At 46.2% G+C, this 16,183-nt stretch overlaps 1 protein-coding gene and 1 long non-coding RNA gene across 3 annotated transcripts in view; one reads left to right on the top strand and one right to left on the bottom strand.

Moving 5' to 3' along the window:
* UBA1 (ubiquitin like modifier activating enzyme 1) overlaps positions 1-16,183 on the bottom strand; it is a 66,916-nt gene that overhangs the window by 27,564 nt on the left and 23,169 nt on the right. Inside the window, exon 1 of one of the 2 annotated variants that reach the window (XM_082205788.1) lies at positions 9,910-10,058. The exons of the other annotated variant lie outside the window; for it this stretch is intronic. The gene's annotated coding sequence lies outside the window, so the exon portion shown is untranslated. Of the gene's footprint in view, positions 1-9,909; positions 10,059-16,183 lie in introns of those variants that run through there. 2 annotated transcript variants of the gene reach the window in all.
* Positions 715-1,821, top strand: LOC309522563. Its single transcript, XR_014215133.1, has 2 exons — positions 715-815; positions 857-1,821. It is a non-coding gene; the product is annotated as an uncharacterized lncRNA (long non-coding RNA).

The following is a 16,183-nucleotide window of genomic DNA, read 5'->3' as shown; positions in this document are numbered from 1 at the left end:
TCATCAAATCTGGCCTAGACTAACCCACTGTGTAAAGCTGCTAAATCTCAATGTGGACATCTGAACCACATGACCTCATTCTAGGCTGCTCCCTCCCAGCAGAGTTCTCCAGCTCAGTACAGGAAGAATCATAAGTCACACAGACGGGGCTGGCAAGGGAGGGGCTGGATATGAGTCAGCTGGGAAAAAATCAGCCTTAGCTGGCAGAGGTTAGATCATTCGGAATTTCCAAGCAATGGGCTTGGAAGATCAAGGAAAAGCAGAATGCAATCAGGTTCTCTCGTTACAGGTCCAAAGACCTCTCCCAACAGGGAGACTTTGTAGAGACGTAGCTGACCAACAAAGAACTCTAAGTGGAAAATTGGGACTTGGTCACACCATATAACAGAGATAATGGTAATACAGTGGTGCCCCGCAAGACGAATGCCTCGCAAGACGAAAAACCCGCTAGACGAAAGGGTTTTCCGTTTTTCGATGCGCTTCGCAAGACGAATTTCCCTATGGGCTTGCTTCGCAAAACGAAAAAGTCTTGCGAGTCTTGCGGGTTTTTTTGCTTCCCCCCCTTTTCCTAAGCCGCTAAGCCGATAATAGCCTTTTAGCCGCTAAGCCTTTAATAGCCGCTAAACCGCTAATAGGGTTGCTTCGCAAGACGAAAAAACCGCTAGACGAAGAGACTCCCGGAACGGATTAATTTCGTCTTGCGAGGCACCACTGTAATCTCTATGCCACTGGAGGTATGCAGGTAGATCCTAATATGTGCCTACTGAGAAATTACCGTACACCCCACTGAATTCAGCAGGACTAATTCCCTAGGAGTTTATGGTCAGGATCTCAGCTTATACTGAAAACCTCTTAGAATTATATGCAGTTACACTTATTTGATTTGAGATAATTCATTAGCTTTTACAATGTGTGAATTTATCCAAGTGGACCGAGTTCAAACAAGTTTCTTCATATAACCCTAGGCAGGTCAACTTTGGTCTTGTTTTGTCTACTGTTTCTTTTGACCTAAATTCCCATTTATGCATTTCAAAAATTTACAAAGCAATCCTGCGTATTCATACTTGCCTCAGGACATAAAGAGCATCCCCAAGGTACACCTAGCTCAGAATTTTTTGCAGTGATTCCTGGCAGGCACCAAGTAGTCCACTAGAAACTGGCCGATGATCTTTCAACAGACCATCAGCTACCTTCTGTTAATAGAGAGATCCTAGGCAGGCAGAAGAGAGGTGAAGAAGAAATACCATCCAGCATCACAAACCAGTGGTAATGAAGGGAAAGACCACTACATCCCTACTTCCTCCATGAACACCAATCCCAGTGCCCAGTGTCCTGAATCTGAGCCAGTTCTTTTGTACGGTGGCCGCTTAAATTCATCCACAAGTATTGCTTTTATTCTTGGGTCCCGAAACAGACAGCTGGGACAGTAGCCTGGGTTCCAGCACTCCAGTTGCAGCTTTGTCCTTATACTCCCACAGCATAAACAACTGCTTGCATTTCTGCAGAGCTACACCCTCTCTGCACCCCATACAGGAAGCTAACAGTGACACAGCAAGTTGGTGACAAGTGACTACATTTCTTCAACCAGGAGAAAACCAGGATCTGAAAGACATGTCAGAAAGAAGCACAAATGCAGCCTTCCAAGAGGCAAAGCAATCTACAATTAGCTCAATCTTTGACAGAATGTGACACACAAGAAAAGAGTACCTAGATCTAAAAGGTTAGAGGACAAGGAAAGAGAAGACAGGAAATAGGATTGGGCAGGGCATGAGGACTTATCTGTTGTGTCTTGGGGTACTATAGGTTAAGGCTGGGACATTTTAAGAAAGGGCTTACCAAAACAGAAAATGAAATGGGGCTGAAGCGAACTTCGTTTCTTTTTTAAAAGAGAACTGAGGTACCTTAACAGCTAGCAAAGGGAATTCTAGGCTAGGATATATAGTACATAAGCATCTCAGTACGAACAAGAACATAATTTAAACTATTTCTGCAATAAGGCAAAATACATGTTGGGTGGAATTCAATGTTGTGCTAAAGCGATTGTTCCATCAGTGCAATCATTTGGGCTTGTTAGACAGAACTTCCCCCACTCCTCCCTGGCACGCTATTCTGGGGTGGGGGTTCTTCTTAACACCCTGAGCCAATTTCAGGGTGTTGGTGATAGAAGGGGGAAATCCCTGTTGCACAAGTGGAAGTTCTTGCACAGGCTTACGCTTATGGGATTAATTTTTGAATCTTACCTATGAACGGTAAGCTTAAAAGCATAACCAAAATAGAAGCCATTCCATGCAAACGGAAACCCAATTCAGTTCAGTTAAATCTGGGATACACACCACGACATAAATGGTACATAAAGATGTAAACTTTAATGCCTTGTTGTGTATTTTAAATTCAATGCTTTTATTTATTTTTTTAATGGACACACCATGTGCATTCACATTAAGGATTCTGAGACCTCAAAGAGTTTCTTCTTTAAAATATATATGTGTGTGTGTGTATGTGTGTGTGTATAGTAAAAGAAAGAAAGAGAAAGCTTTAGAATAGAAAAAAAATAGCTGATCAAAGAATCATAGAGTTGGAAGAGACCACAAGGGCCATCGAGTCCAACCCCCTGCCAAGAAGAAATCGTCTGCCAGCAAACTCAAAACTTGCATAACAGCCCAAAATCTGACCTGGTCTATTGACATAATTTTAAAAGGTGTCCAGGTAGTGCGACAAAATTTACAGAAATCATTTAACTGTTCAAGTTATGGACTTTTAACATGCGCGGAAACGACGAAACGTGGCCCGCACATGTGCAGACGCGTCTTACGTTCTGTTCGGGATGTGAACGGGGTTCTGGAACAGATTGCGTTCGCATCCCGAGGTACCACTGTATTGGCATGGAGGCAACTGCCGAAAACTAACTTGTTCACCCATGCTTTCTCTGGGAGGTGAACTAGTGATTCGTTGCATTTTTGTACCGTATTTTTCGCCCTATAAGACGCACCGGCCCATAGGACGCACCTAGTTTTCAGGCAGCACGCAGCCTGTGCGCTACTCCAAGACCTTCTCCCTGCTTTTGCGGGAGGTGGCGGAATTCCCCCACCTCCCACAAAAGCCCACAGGAGCCCCACTTGACTCCTGCGGGCTTTTCGACCAGGAGGGAGAAGGGACTGAAAGGGCCAGTCAGTCCCTTCTCCCTCCTCGGGGAAAAGCCCCCAAGAGCAGCTCGCTCTTTAAAGGGTGCGCGTCTCCTGCAGGCTTTTCTAGGAGGTGGGGGAATTCGCCCCCTCGTAGAAAAGCTGGGGAGCCCCTTTAAAGAGCGCACGGCTTTTGCGGGAGGTGGGGGAATTCCCCCATCTCCCGCAAAAGCCCGCAGGAGGGAGAAAGGACTGATGCGGCCAGTCAGTCCCTTCTGCCTCCTTGGGGAAAAGCCCCCAAGTGCACGGCTCCTGCAGGCTTTTCTAGGAGGTGGGGGAATTTCCCCCCCCCTCGTAGAAAAGCCAGCAGAAGCCGCGGAGCCCCTTTAAAGAGCGCACGGCTTTTGCCTGCTTTTGCGGGAGGTGGGGGAATTCCCCCATCTCCCGCAAAAGCCCAAAGGAGGGTTGGAGAGTAGCGGGAAGGCGTCGCGCACCTTCCTGCTGCCCCCATCCTCTGGGGCTGGCGATGGGGGAAGCGCTGCTTTCCCCCACCGCCAGCCTCAAAGAGCAGACTCTCCTGGCTTCAGCGGAAGCAACGCGAAGCCTCTGGAGCGCAGGCTTCGGAGGCTTCGTGTTGCTATCGCTGAAGCCAAGGAGTCTGCATTCGCCCCATAAGACGCACCCACATTTCCCCTTCATTTTTGGAGGGGAAAAAGTGTGTCTTATAGGGCGAAAAATACAGTACTTTTATCCAAGTATGTAATTTTGTTTTGTTCACCACCACAGTATTTTTTCCTAAATTTGGGCTGTAGTTAATTTTCTGCAAATGAATAAAATCAAACAAGATGGGGAATTTTAGCTTTCACAGATTTGGGACATACTGGAATATATGCACACACACAGAGAGACAGATTAAAGGTTCTTTGTACTTTATCAGTTGCCTTCAGGAGAATCTGTAGATGGAAAACAGGTTCAATCTCATATGAATAAGCTAAACCGCATGTCCTGCTAATGCAGAGAAGGTAATTTGCTGCAGTACTGGGAACCAAGAAACTGGCATCACAAATCCAGATACAACAAGAAGCAATTAAAAAGGGACTGATGAGGAATCTTGCTATATTGTCGTCTGGAAGTTAAACAGAATTAAAATTCCCTTCCGACTTTCTGAGAAATACTTATTTTACTTAGATTAGTTTAATGCAAAAGCTTGTCTTTACTTGGGTCCATGGTCCTGATAAGTTTCAGTCTTACTATGGTTTTGAGAGAGTTGGTGCATCCTCTACGCAGGGAAGACTGACAAAAACCACAGCAGTCAGCTCTTTGATTAATAAAAGCAGGTAATCAGTGAGCTCAGCAATTTTCCGTGTGACTATTGTTTAAGAAGGTGCATCTCCAATGAGGAAAGCAACTCTAGCATGGTCCACAACATCCAATTGAATTAAAAGGCTACTGAACAATGCAATCATTTGGTGGAGAGCCCAAAAAGAGCTCCCACCTTCTTATTCACCTTATCCAATGTTGCAGCATATTTCTAGCACAGCAACAATAGACCCCAAAGATAAAACAGATTACAGTGACACCTCTGGTTGCGTATACGTCAGGATGCAAATGCGGCAAACCCGGAAGTATTTTTCCAGATTTCACCGTGTGCGCATGCGCAGAAGCGGTCCCTCTAGTTGCGGAAACCTCGGGATCCAACCGGAGCTCCGGAACGGATCCCGTCCGCAACCGGAGGTACCACCGTATAGGGAAAACTGCAAAGGGGTATATTAGTCTTGAGTTCGGAACAAGCAACAGTCTCGCCCAGTAGTTTTCCTATGAACCTTGGAATCCTTTGGAAGCTTATCAGCCCCTGATTAAAAGGTCAGCCATAGAGAGCAGGTTTCTCACAAGGACAACTTTTTGAGCATTACTGATCTACCTCAGCAACTGAAAGCAACAGGGGAGTGTCAGGCACACTCTAGGATGCCCTCAATTTACAAAGGATAACAAACCTGATTAGTACCACCCCCTGAACTAAGGCAGTACCCCAAAATGCTTCACAAATCCAGGAATTCTGTGGCAGATATGCTGTCCAGCAAATGAATTCATGTGCAAAACGTCGAAACAATTAACTACTGAAGAAAAATAAAGGAAAACTCAAGTTCCAATTGGTTTAACTGCAAGAACTGAAGGACAACCTGGGCACTCCTTGGTCGAACACTCCCAGCACCGAATGCTATTTCATCACGGGAAACAAGAGTGTATGAGATATTATTATCTGATAAAAACCAGCCTGATGGAAACATAAGAGCTGCAATAGTATGGTACTCTTCCTCAGAAATGTTTGAAGAAGTTTAACTTATTTGAACCCCAGATGGAGTATTCAACACAAGTAAGCCAGCCAGACGGTTTAATCTGAATGACTGTAGAACCAGCATGCAGGCACTTAGGCCAATGTGAAAAAACATGTTTACACCTTGAATTTAGGTATGGCAAAACCAAACTAATCATGTTGACACAAGACCCATTTGGGGTGATGTGATAAGGCACATCAGATAGAACCTGGCATCTGAGAAAAGCAATAAGCCAAGAAATATTCCAGGTCATAACTGATCATCCAGGCAAATGCTACAAAAAGACAAGGGAGGAAACAGAGTGAGAGTGAACCAATCTCTCAAATCATAAAGGATGTGATTTAGTCCTTTCCATACTTGACTGATATTACTGTGGCTATTTCCTTTTACATAAGTGCCCATTTGCAGAGGCCGACCATATGCAGGGAATCAGATCTTTGAAAGTTGGCACATGTAGCTGGTTGCTAAACAGAAACCGTTCACACTGAACACGGTTGTCAACTAATAAGTGATAACCAGACCTCGTAATCAAAATGCAAACTGTGGTGGGAGTTGGAGAAAACAGCTGATCTGAAAATTCCAACTAGTCACGGACAATCTTTTAATCAGGATATATTAATAGATAGGGACTATCATCATTTGACTAGTACATTTTTTAAAAAAAAAAAGATTCTAATTGAGCCATCTGGAACCTAGACAGCAAAAGAGGCTAGCTAAGATGACTGTCCCTTGTCAAAATGTTAGTTCTGCGATACTAGAAGAGTAAGACATTTAAATCAATGTGGTTTCAGTCTGGCAACTTTAGCACACAAGCCTTTCAATTGTACCAAGGATGAGGAATAAAATTCCACCAACCTTATTTGCTTATTGTAAGCAGACCACTGATCACTCAAGACTAGGCGAGATAGAAACAGTCTATTCCAAGTAGTTTGGTAAGAGGAAAGAATTATGAGATGGAACTGACAGATGATTCCTTAGCAAGGATGAAGTTCTACTCCATTCCAAGCCTTCCTGCTACAAACCCTTCTGAGAATAAAGCTAAGATCCTTACTCTATAGATTTAGACTATACTGTATCTGGCTGAGGTTAGCCATAAGTTAACAGTACTACTGATCAAGAAAATCAGGTCACTCATATAACATGTTGCAAGTTCTCGCAGAACTTTGACACTGTTGTTTTGAGCCACACCCAACCAGCTGCCATTTATCTTACACACTGGAGCCCATTCTAACAAAGGATGCCAATAAAGGGTCATAGTAAGGAAGGCAATTGTCCACTTACCGTATTTTTCGCTCCATAGGACGCACTTTTCCCTCCTAAAAAGTAAGGGGAAAAGTCTGTGCGTCTTATGGAGCGAATGTGTGTTCCCTGGAGCCAAATCCCTGTTGTCCTGTGCTCCTGGGCTGCTCTTTGGGGGTGGGGGGAGGAGCCACGGTGCCCTGCCGGCAGCCTCTGCTTTCCCCTGAAGTCCCGACAAGGTTTGCAAGCAGCGGGAAGGCTGTGCGCTCCCGGGCTGCTCTTTGGCGTGGGAGGAGGAGCCACGCGGCTCTGCCGGCAACCTCTGCTTTCCCCTGAAGTCCCGACAAGGTTTGCAAGCAGCGGGAAGGCTGTGCGCTCCCGGGCTGCTCTTTGGCGTGGGGGGAGGAGCCACGCGGCTCTGCCGGCAACCTCTGCTTTCCCCTGAAGTCCGGACAAGGTTTGCAAGCAGAGGGAAGGCTGTGTGCTCCTGGGCTGCTCTTTGGGGGTGGGGGGAGGAGCCACGCGGCTCTGCCGGCAACCTCTGCTTTCCCCTGAAGTCCGGACAAGGTTTGCAAGCAGAGGGAAGGCTGTGTGCTCCTGGGCTGCTCTTTGGGGGTGGGGGGAGGAGCCACACTGCTCTGCCTACAGCCTTTGCTTTCCCCTGAAGTCCCGACAAGGTTTGCAATCAGAGGGAAGATTGTGTGCTGCTGGGGTGCTTTTGGGGTGGGGGGGTGGGGAGCTACACTGCTCTGCCTACAGACTTTGCTTTCCCCTGAAGTCCGGACAAGGTTTGCAAGGTTTGCAAGCAGAGGGAAGGCTGTGTGCTCCTGGGGTGGAGGGTGGGGGTGGGGAGCAGCAAATTGCTGTCTCTCAGTGCCTCCTAATTCAACTGCAAAGGATTGCCTAACTGGATTCTGAGCTCCATTTGAAGTTTTAAAATAGTAAGTTTGGGGATTTCTTCAAGTAGCAGTTTTGGGGAAATAGTCATAAATACATGCAAAGCATCTCCACAAACCAGTAATAGTAATTTCAGCTAAAACTGAGCAGGTATCTGGCTCAGGAACAGTTTAAACTGCACAGCTATAACCAGACATCCTGTGTGTGTGTGGACCATGTTCCTAGTAGCTAATCTTTACTGCTGAAAAGAGGCTCTGATATTCCACTCCAACTCTATAATTCATTATACAAATTCTTACAAGTACAGTCCACCTATACTAAACCAAAAACATTGTGTTCTCTTGGTATTGAATGGAAGCTATTTATCTGCCCTCTTTTCCTCCTCTGTTCTTTGCTCAGTCACTCCATTTTGAATCTTCCTTTCAAAACAACCATGCCTGTTTTGAGAAAACTTCAGAGATTTAGGAACTGGAGCACAATCATTTGATCTTTAGCTTCACAGTATTTTAATATTCTTTTGGAAGCCGCCCAGAGTGGCTGGGGAGGCCCAGCCAGATGGGTGGGGTATAAATAATAAATTATTATTATTATTATTATTATTATTATTATTATTATTATCGTCTTTTTGCTGTTCCTCCATACTCCAAGCACTTCTCATTTGCACAGCCCTGGTTTCTCTCCCTGACTATTAATATTCTTGATTAATAACAGTAAAATGCTCAAATTTTAGTTTTTGTGACTGCTGCCAATACTGACTTCCCAGTGATAATGAAAACAGCTACATTATAATGGAATGTGTCCTTTTTCCATTCTCATCATTATATACCATGGCTCGCTTTAAAGCAGCAAAGTGGACAGGAGCCACACACTTTGCTGTTTTAAATAGTTTAGTACAAAATTTGAGTCAGATTTTTTTTTCTTGTTTTCCGGCTCTAAAAACTTGGTGCGTCTTTTGGTCAGGAGCGTCCTATGGAGCGAAAAATACGGTAACCCAGGGGTCAGCAACCTTTTTCAGCCGTGGACCGGTCCACTGTCCCTCAGACCATGTGGTGGGCTGGACTATATTTTGAAGGGAAAAAATGAACAAATTCCTATGCCCCGCAAATAACCCAGAAATGCATTTTAAATAAAAGCACACATTCTACTCATGTAAAAACATGCTGATTCCCGGACCGTCCGCGGGCTGGACTGAGAAGGGGATTGTGCCGCATCCGGCCCATGGGCCTTAGGTTGCCAACCCCTGACTTAGCCTCTTGCTCAGGGTAAGTCAGGCACTATTCCTTCTGGGCAACAGCCTGCCAGACCTACATTCAAACTGCCCTGCAATACATATATTACAGGGATAAAGGCAACAATCCTGAGTTCTTATGCTCTCCAGCCCAAAGAGACCTAACAGGAAAGTGGATTTCTATGCAGGAGGACAGCTGAGCAAAAGAAGTTGCTGGTTCGTTTTGTGGAAATTGTACAGCCTCACAACCCTGTAACCAATAACGATGAGCATTTGCAATTATTTACCAACTTAAATTTCTCTTCCTAGACTAAAGCAGCTCCCACCCCAAATCGAGCTTCCTTCAAAGGCATGCCATCTCCAGGCAAGCTTGAAAGAGCTGTTACTCTATTATTTGCCTCGTCCCATGTTTTGCACCTCCGCAATAATGGTAAGGATGGGGTATCCAGAGATCCCGGGCTCCCTTCTCCTTGGAATGAATCCCTTTCGCCCCCGCCAGGCAGGAGAGGCGCTAAAACGCTCCCCGTCCCCCGCTAGCCCCGCACTTGCCTGCTCCCAGGGCTCCCAGCTGACTGACCCCCTGGACTTTTTATCCTGGCTCTTCTCTGCAATCCCCGCCCCCTCCATCCTGGGGGGAAAGAGAAACAGCGAGGCCGCGGCGCCGGAGCAGCTAAGGCCGCAGGCGCTTCCCGGCTTCCGCGAGGACCGAGAAGGAAGCGCCGCCCCCTCCCGCTTCGGGGGGGGGGCTCCTTTCAAGTTCTGGCAGAAAAGGGGCGAGTGGCGGGGGGCGGCATTTCTGAAGGAAGCGAACACGAGGCAGAGGCGGGCGACACCGAAACGCGGAAGGGCCCCCGCCCCCTCCCAGCCCGGCTCCTCAAGGGCGGGCCGCCGCCCCTTCTACGGAGCAGCGAGAGGCCAGGAGCCCGAGGGGCTGCGAGGGAGTCCGAAGGCCGAGGCCGGAGCGGCTGGGAGGGGGGCAGGGGGGGATGAGTCCTTGTTTCTATGGCGACAGGCATCCTTGGGCGGGTTCTGTTTCTATGGAAATGGGGAGCGAGGAAGCCGAGAGCGACCCCCCCCCCGCCGTTACCAATGAGGCTGTGTCAGGCCCCGCCGCGGCCGCCGCTGCTGCCGAGTCACCGCTCCGCGCTGCTGCCGCTTCCTCCTCCTCTTCCGACCCGCACGGACACAAGATGGCGGCGGCCGGGCCCGGAACAAAAACCTCCTCAGCGCTGCTCCGCTCCCCTCCAAGCCGCACAGAGCCCCGCCCGGCCCTCGGAGCGACCCCATTGGGCTAGGCCTGTGCCCCTCACAGGTACCGTGCGCCCGGATAGGCTGGCGCGGGGAGGCGGTCGTTCGCCGGCCCCGCCCCCTGACCTGGAGATCTGCCTCCTTTTATGATGAAAGCCCCAGGCAAGGGAAGCCCCGCCCTCCCGGCTCGGGGAAGCGGGGCGGGACTTTCCGTTTCGGTGGCCCCGCCCCATGGCAATGCCCAGGCTGCAGCTCAAGGTCTCAGCCCACAGGAGCGTCGGCGGCTTCAGTCCCATTCCTCCGCGCTTCCCCTTCCCCTCCTCATCAGCAGGGGAGCCCCGGACTGCAAGCCGCTCAGGGCAGAGACCTGTCCTCTCCCCCTTCTGTCAAGAGCAGCGCAGCAAATCGTCATTCATTAAACAGTGTGGAAAATGCTTAGGAAGAACAGTGGACTCTCATTCCTAGGCAGTTTTTAAGCAGAGCTTGGGCGGCCATCTGTCATTGCAAGTCCTCATACAAAAAGGCATTGGTTAGTTTTCAGTGAGTCCCTGGATTTCACTTCATTTTTGCCACAAGACAGCTACTCCTACTATAAAACCAAGGTGGTGCAGCCAGAAAGAATGGGGCACTTAAAACTCTGTGCAAATCTTCCTTTTCTTGTGGAGCAACCTATGCTTTGTTGTTTAGTCGTTTAGTCTTGTCTGACTCTTCGTGACCCCCTGGACCAGAGCACGCCAGGCACTCCCGTCTTCCACTGCCTCCCGCAGTTTGGTCAAACTCATGCTGGTAGCTTCGAGAACACTGTCCAACCATCTTGTCCTCTGTCGTCCCCCTTCTCCTTGGGCCCTCCATCTTTCCCAACATCCAGGGAGTCTTCTCTTCTCATGAGGTGGCCAAAGTATTGGAGCCTCAGCTTCAGGATCTGTCCTTCCAGTGCGCACTCAGGGCTGATTTCTTAAGAATGGACGGGTTTGATCTTCTAGTGGCGCCCTCCCTGTGGAACGCCCTCCCACCAGATGTCAAAGAGAAGAACAACTACCAGACTTTTAGAAGACATCTGAAGGCAGCCCTGTTTAGGGAAGCTTTTAATGTTTGATATATCACAGTATTTTAATATTCTTTTGGAAGCCGCCCAGAGTGGCTGGGGAAACCCAGCCAGATGGGCGGGGTATAAATAATAAATTATTATTATTATTATTATTATTATTGAAGTCCATGGGAGTCTCAAGAGTCTCCTCCAGCACCATAATTCAAAAGCATCAATTCTTCGGCAATCAGCCTTCTTAATGGTCCAGCTCTCACTTCCATACATCTCTACTGGGAAAACCATGGCTTTTAACTATACGGACCTTTGTTGGCAAAGTGATGTCTCTGCTTTTTAAGATGCTGTCTAGGTTTGTCATTGCTTTTTTTCCTTTTCTTTTCTTTATAAGATATTTATTAAGATTTTTTTAAAGATATTACAATACAAAATGAAAAAGGAAAAAAATACAAAATAAAAATTAAAACCACTCCATTTTTCTATACTTATTTTCCTTAGTCAAAATAAAAAAATTCCTTCCAGTAGCACCTTAAAGACCAACTAAGTTAGTTCTTGGTATGAGCTTTCGTGTGCATGCACACTTCTTCAGATACACTGAAACAGAAGTTGCCAGATCCTTCTATATAGAGAGAAGGTGGGGAGGGGTATTACTCAGAAGGGTGGTGGGAATGGGAGATTGGCAGATAGCTGAGATGAGCCTGTTGACAACTCTTAACAACTGCAATAGGTCTTACAGGAAAAGGCAAGGGGTGAGAAGGTGAAAAATGGCTAAGTCATGTATAATGAGATAAGAATCCAATGTCTTTGTTCAAACCAGGTCTCTCCATGGTTTTAAGTTTGGTAATGAGTTGCAATTCAGCAGCTTCTCTTTCCAGTCTATTTCTGAAATTCCTTTGTAGTAAAACAGCTACTTTATTTTCCTTAGCTTGTTTCCCGGACCTCCTCATACCTCCCTTTTTTGTATTCCAGTTCAATTTGTTGGCTCAGCAAATCCTTACCCTCTTTGTTTATCCTAATCTTTGGTCTTAAAATAGTAACATTAGATTTTTCCCTATTAACAACCCATTTTTCATTAAAAAAATGAAAAATGGGTTTGTCATTGCTTTTCTCCCAAGGAGCAGGCGTCCTTTAATTTCGTGACTGCTGTCACCATCTGCAGTGATCATGGAGCCCGAGAAAGTAAAATCTTTCACTGCCTCCATTTCTTCCCCTTCTATTTGCCAGGAGGAGATGGGACCAGTGGCCATGATCTTCGTTTTTTTGATGTTGAGCTTCAGACCATATTTTGCGTATTCCTCTTTCACCCTCATTTAAAAGTTCTTTAATTCCTCCTCACTTTCTGCCATCAAGGTTGTGTCATCTGCATATCTGAGGTTGTTGATATTTCTTCCGGCAATCTTAATTCTGGCTTGGGATTCATCCACTCCAGCCTTTCGCATGATGAATTCTGCATATAAGTTGAATAAGCAGGGAGACAATATACAGCCTTGTCGTACTCCTTTCCCAATTTTGAACCAATCAGTTCAAACCTATGCTACGGCACAGAATTAGTGTCTGCAAGGACTAATTGAAAGCTCGACAATGCAATTAAGAGTCAAACTGTCCCCAAGAAATAAACTCCCAAATTTAAAAAGGCGGGGTAGAAATAATAAGATGATTATGATGATATCTGCTCAATATCAATAAAAGGCTGGTGCTCAAAACAGAAAAAGCAGAGCAACTGCATCCAAATATGTACCCATTTTCTGCCTTTTATTCTCTTGGGCCAATGGGTCAACTACTTGCAATTCCAAAATATTTTGGAGCACAAGCAGGCAAAAATAAAACAAAACTTCTAGCAACAATAAATGAATGCTCCTTGGAACTCACTGCTACAGAATGTTGCAAAACATGGGACAAAAATCCAGAGGACAGGACTATAAAGCTGATGAGGACAGGACTATAACTGATGAGGATAGGACCCTTATTCATGGTATCCATTAACCTCTGGTCCATCTTCATTAATGGGGTGCTGCTTTTAAACACATTTTCATACTTTTCTTTACTCTTTTGTGGGGCTCCTCATAATCTTTCATCCAAAAGACTGACCTGATGCACACCTACATCATGTGCTCCTCCTGGGCCCTGTCACTCACAATCTGTCTAAGCTTTATCCAACAACATCCACTGAAGCCTCCAAATCTGGCCCAATCAGATTTGCGGAGTGAGGATCAGATCCACATTAATTTTTTTGTCCTGGAATAATCTAGCAGTCATCATGCTATATTAAGGCTCCAATGCAGAAGAGAACACAATGAGTGGACGTTATTGTAAGCATAATATGAGGTAAGCTTTCAAATTCATTTTTTTTTTGTTTGTTTACTAAATACAAGTAAAATTAACATGCTAAATTAGATCATTCTCTAGGAGAGCAGTCGCCAGCCTGGTACCTAGACAACCATCATCCCACCTGTTCTGAACAGAAGAGAGGTGCAAAGAGCTAAGGTGCCTTCCCTCCCCATTGATGGGCAATACCCACACCATTTTGCATTCCTGTCTCCTTTCCTGCTCTATTTTAAACATGCCAGCCACTGTGTGTTATGTCACACACCCAATACAGCCATTTTGTGACTGGCACCCATGGCCCTTTCTCAAACTTCCAAACGGGACTGCTGCCTCAAAAGGGCTGGTGACCCCTGCTCTCAGACAGCAGAAATGTTTCTGATGCAGGTTACCCAATGCAAATCCACCCTATTTTACAATTCAGAATGTTTCAGAAAACTAATTGTTGCCCATGGCCATAACCAGCAACTTAAATCAGTGTCAAAACAGGCTGCCACAAATATGCACATTATAGTTGTGATTGCTCCTACTGCCTATCACAGGGCCTCGGGGAGGAAGGAACCCAGTGGCATCACTCATGCCATACTCATGTGCCAGGAAGACAAACATTCCAGGGCACAAAACCCAACTCATTAAAGGCAAGGACAAGAGAACATAAGCAGAGGTGGTTCTGGAGGTGCCCTCGCAGTGCTAGAAACAAGTCCATATAATCAACAGAACTAGGAAGATCTACTCTCTAGTGAGCAATATCACCTCATATATGTGCTCTAACTTTCATCACTCCTTTGAGAAGACAGGATATAAATCTAACAAATTTGAGACCAGACTTCGGAGCATGAAGATCAGTTAAATGAAGCTGAAGGCTTGTATTCCCTTTCTTGGAAACAGGCCCAACTGAACTCAGTTGGACTTACTTCTACGTAAACATGTATAGAATTGTGCTATGAGAGCCCTATGATCCAGGGCAGAACTGGAATCTTTAATTACGGTATATACCTATATGGCTTTTCAAGAAAAATTCTTCCCAAAGCTATTTACAAGCCACAATCTAAGACCATAAACCACCACAAAATATCAAAATACAGTGGTACCTCTGGTTACGTACTTAATTCATTCCAGAGCTCCGTTCTTAACCTGAAACTGTTCTTAACCTGAAGTACCACTTTAGCTAATGGGGCCTCCCACTGCCGCCGCGCGTGATTTCTGTTCTCACCCTGAAGAAAAATTCTTAACCCGAGGTACAGCGGAGTCTGTAACCTGAAGCGTGTGTAACCTGAAGTGTATGTAACCCGAGGTACCACTGTAATACCGAAACCAATGCCAATGCAGCAAAATCTGGCAAAAATGGTGGAGTTCTGCAAGTCAGGTTAAAGTAGCTGCTAAAGGCAGGTCTTAAAGCCTACCCCGGAGGGGGCTTGCCAGATGAGCCATGGCATTTCATTTCGCATTTGTGGAGCCACCACTGAGAATGCCCTTATCCACTTGCGTGCCAATCTAGCTTCATTTATAGAGTGGCATCTTCCTTTGGGGAAGAGTCATAGCGGTAGAGCATCTGCTCTGTAGTTCAACTGCAGGCATCTCCAGCAGGCCTGGGGAAAACCCACCTGAAACCCTGAAGAGTCATTGCTTAGTCAGTGGACCTCCAGCCTCTAGACCTCATTAGGCCTTTCGGGTCACTTCAGCCAAGCCAAGGCCAGCTGCTCTCCAGGGAGTCTGCAGCTGACTGACGGGGCCTGCAAAGCGCTGGAGAAGCCCTGTTCGAAGTGCCAACTGGAAAAGGGCTGCTTTGACCTTGGATCAGTCACCATCTCTCATCCTACCCTGCCTCATAGGCTTGTTGTGAAGATAAAAGGGGCTAGGAGAACAATGAATGTTGCTTGAGGTTCTTTGAGGGAAAGATGTAATTTTAAAAATAACTTTTTTAAAAAAAGTAATGAATTATTTAAGTTAGTACTTTTCTATTAATTAACATTAGTACCAAACCTCATGTTTTCCCACAACTTTAATGCCTTAAAAATACTTGAGCTTCACTTGACCAAATCTATCTTGAACAGTCAAATATCCAGCCCTACCTCCTACCAGTGGCCCACCTGATGCAGAGTGGATTACTGCAGTGGGCAGTGGCTCCCCAGGGCCTCAGGCCTCCTGCTTGAGATCCTTTAACTGGAGACAGCAAGGATTTAACCAGAGATCTTCTGCCTGCAAAGCATGAGGTCTCCCACTGAGTTACAGCCCCTCCTATTCGGAGCTGAGCTTGAGCAGTATTCCTCTTTTATGCCTAACATAAAAATAGTTAACAAAAAACAAAGTAGGCAAATTAGCACAACACATTTGTCGTCAAAGAATTCAGCTTTTGGGGCACACGTTTAGTGCACACCAGCCTCTTAAGAACAGCACAGAGGTATTTGCCCAAGGATTACCATTCCTCAAATTAACTGACACCCAAAAGGCGGCCTCTTACACTTGTGGTGTGTTTGAATACAGAGGCCTGAAAGCACAATACACATGCAAGAAATATAAGCACGAACCACGGTGGATTGCAGTTAAACAAACTAGCGCACAGAGCTCTCGATAGCCTGCAACCCAAATACCTCCAATGTCATCTTGCTTCGCATTCCCCGCCTGGCAGGGGAGGCTGTGTGGGTGGGGCTGATGGCTGCCTGTCACATGCCAACCCAAGACAGAGCCTTCTTGGTAGTGGTCCCCCACTTATGGAATGCCCTCTCTGCTGAGGTTAAACTCTCTTCCT

This window comes from Podarcis vaucheri (genome assembly GCF_965113315.1).
Source record: "Podarcis vaucheri genome assembly, chromosome: 17".
NCBI classification, from domain to species: Eukaryota; Metazoa; Chordata; class Lepidosauria; order Squamata; family Lacertidae; genus Podarcis; species Podarcis vaucheri.
The sequence above is the reverse complement of the archived record's forward strand: the minus strand, read 5'-3'. Positions and strand labels throughout refer to the sequence as shown.